This window comes from Marmota marmota, unplaced genomic scaffold (assembly GCF_001458135.2).
Source record: "Marmota marmota marmota unplaced genomic scaffold, marMar, whole genome shotgun sequence".
NCBI lineage: Eukaryota > Metazoa > Chordata > Mammalia > Rodentia > Sciuridae > Marmota > Marmota marmota.
The window spans coordinates 14441079-14444541 of record NW_026000272.1 but is presented as its reverse complement, the minus strand read 5'-3'; the positions used below and the strand labels follow the sequence as shown (position 1 = coordinate 14444541).

The following is a 3463-nucleotide window of genomic DNA, read 5'->3' as shown; positions in this document are numbered from 1 at the left end:
TCTAATACCATTAAAAAGTCCCCTGGCTCTCCAGAGAGTAATAGATAAAAACCAAAGAAAGACTGATTCAAGATGAGATTTCATAGAACAACAACAACAACAAAAAAGAATTGGAATATATTTTGAAACTATAATTATTAATACATATTATATACATTAACTGTACAAATTAATTTAATTCACCATGGTATTTTCATACTTTCATGTCCATCCACCTTTCTACCCTCTCTCCCCAGCCTCTCTTTTTTCCATTCCCCCTGACCTCCTTCCCAATTCCTAGTAGTCCCTCTTCTCTTCTCCATCATATCTTATCCAGAGCCTAATTGTACCAGGGCAGTGGTATAGGCCAAAGAAAGTTTCTGGAGAGAGCATGGGAGATAGATGGTTTATTGGTTTGGTGTGTTGGGGAAAGCTTACAAGCTTAGACTTGAAAGCTTAGACTGCTCTAAGAAGTGTTCAGTGGTGACAGGCTGACATATAGCACCTCTGTCCCTCACTGTGCTTTGCCAAGAAGTGCCTCATCTCCATCAGGGTGTTTTGTCTAGTGGTGGCTGACTGGACAAGTGACACATATCCTTTCCACAATGCCTTCAGTTCTGCACCCATCTCCACTCAGAGATGGGTTTTAGATGTTAGGCTGCCGGTGCTGTGATGTCATCAGCATTGGCTTGCTCTGTTCATTTGTTTGACCAACACCCTGAGAAGCAACTGTCCTGGTGTACATTTAAGAAAGTAACTTTCTACACATAGTGCTAACTTTCCGTAATTCCCTGTGTGCATAAGAGAAAGCCAGTATCCTTTAAGGTAATATGCATCTCAGACTTTCCAGCCCAGGTTTGCTTTCATTGTTCTCTTAACTTGGTAAGAATTTGGGGAACAGATAGAGATGATTCAGGGTCATGGTGTTTTACTGTCCCCCTTTGTTATAGGGATTATACAGGTGTTCCTTTTTTCTGCAGTTTCCACATGTGAATGAAAACATGCAATACTTGTCTTTCTGTGCCTGGCTTATTTTGCTTAACACAATGTCCTCCAGTTCCATTCATCTTCCTGCAAATAACAAGATTTCATTCTTCTTTATGACAGAATAATAATCCATTGTGTATATATACCTAAAGGAAATCGAGGAACTGGGAAAAGGGCAAGTGAGAAATAAAGATGGAGACCAGTCAGAGATACACATGACAGTTTATTTGTCAGAGCTGACAAATAAAGGCCATCTCTCCATAGATGGAGAGAGGCAACACAGGCTTGGGATTTGGGACTTTTATGGGGCCAGCTCAGGGATTAAAGCCCAGCAGGTCCTAATGAGGGCTTAACCATGAGGTGGGGTTAGTATGAGGGAGTGGTGAGCCTTTCTCAGAAACGCCCTTGGGTGGGAAAGAGAAATTTTTCTTAAAATGGCGATTGTCACTTAAGATGGCCGTCCAGATACTAAGCAAGGACCTTACATATACCATATTTTCTGTATGAATTCATCTATAGACATGCACCTAGGCTGATTCTACACCTTGGCCACAATAAACATAGGTATGCAGAAGTCTGTTTTGTATGCAGACTTCATTTCCTTTGTATATATACCCAAGAATGGTATAGCTGGATTGTATGGTAGTTCTATATTTAGTTTTTAAGGAAACTCCATACTCTTTTCCATAGTAGCTGTACATACATTTCCACCAACAGTGTATAAGTGTTCCTATAATTGTTCCTGATTCTCCACATTCTCACCAGCATTTGTTCTTTTCTTTTTTTCTTTTTGGACTTGGAAAGATTTATTTGAAAAGGCACAGAGTCCATCCCACCCGGGTCCCCAGAGTGGACTGGAGGGAAGGGGGTGGATTTCAGGGGACTTATTTGCTGTGCTGGATGCTCTTGGGAAAAGACTGTGGGCCCAGCCAGAGCTGCAGCAGAATGACAACATGGCATACATGCAGAGCAGCAGGACATAGACAGGTATGTATTCCTGGAGAGCAAAATATGCTCCAACACCAGCAACCTGTGTCATCTGCAGAGGACACATAGCAAGAGCATGGTGAGATGAGCAGCCAACAGGGTCAGGTGGAAAGTATGATACAGGAATAGGACCTCAGAGAGGGGAAGCGCCAGTTCACTGTCCTATGAAAGAGAAATTGGCAGCCAAGGTCAAAGGAGTGGGATAGATAGTCAATGGGGTTCTCCAGCATGAAGGGGAACTTCAGCATCACCTGAAAGACAGCACAGGTGTCCAACTTGGGGAAGAAACCACACAAATCAAACTGCATGAGGAGAAGGAATAGCAATCCAGGGGTGAAGAGTAGTACATTCATCTCCACAACCAGGTTGAAACAGCAGCAGCCCTAACCCAACACTGGGCCAGGAAGAGGTTGATACTGAGAAAGAACAGTGCCATGGCCACTGGGTCATTGAAGAGCCACAGCACAAAGATGCAATGGACATGGTAAGAAGTGAAGCACGTGAAGAAAAAGACAAAGGGAGATACCTTGCAGTAGATGGTAGATTAAGAAATCAAGTAGCAAAGTGACCAGGTAGAGCACAGAAAAGATGTTCTGTGCAGCTGGACACAGTGGCACACAGTGGACTGTAATCCCAGCAGCTTGGGAGGCTGAGGCAGGAGGATTGTGAGTTTAAAGACAGCCTGAGCAAAAGTGAGGCCCTAAGTAGCTCAGTGAGACTGTCTCTAAATAAAATACAAAAATAGGGCTGGGGATGTGATTCTGGTATAGTTCCCATGAGCTCAATCCCCAGTACCAAAAAAAAAAAAATGTTCTGTGCCATGTGGATATCAATGTCCCAGCCAGTGGCATAGTATAGTCCCATAAAGATGTACAGAAAGCTAGCCAGGTAGGCAAGAGGTCCAGTGTCACCCTGCAGTTGTGTATAATCATATATGCCATTGATGATGCCCTATACCTAGGTCATGTAGGCTGTCCTGTCAATCTCTGTATCTCCACCAGGCAGAGGCAGGAGGCTACCAGCAGCATGTAGCACAGCTCCTGCAGCAGTAGGCACCAGTCTTGTCAGGTGCATCATAGCCATTGTTCCCAGACTCTTGCTGGCTGGGCCATGGCCCACCCTTCTTTTTTTTTTTTTTTTTAATAATAGCCATTCTAACTGGATTGAGATGGAATCTCATTGTAGTTTTCAGTTGCATTTGCTTGATAAGATGTTGAACACTTTTCTCACATATTTGTTGACCACCTGTACTAATTATTTTGAGAAGTGTCTATTCAAGTCATTTTCCATGTTTATTGGATTGATTGATTTTGCAGTTTATTGAGTTCTTCATGTATTCTTAATATTAATCTTCTGTCAGATGAATAACTGGCAAAGATTTTCCACCATTCTGTGGGTTTTATCTTCACCCTGTTGATTGTTTCCTCTGCTGGGCAGAAGCTTTTCAATGTGATGTAATCCCACTTGTCAATTCTTGCTTTTGTTTATTGTGCTTCTGGAGTCATATCCA

At 42.7% G+C, this 3463-nt stretch overlaps 1 pseudogene; it reads right to left on the bottom strand.

Annotated features, from left to right (window-relative positions):
* Positions 1-2001: 2001 nt before the first annotated feature.
* LOC107152583 lies at positions 2002-3036 on the bottom strand (annotated as a pseudogene).
* Positions 3037-3463: the final 427 nt, after the last annotated feature.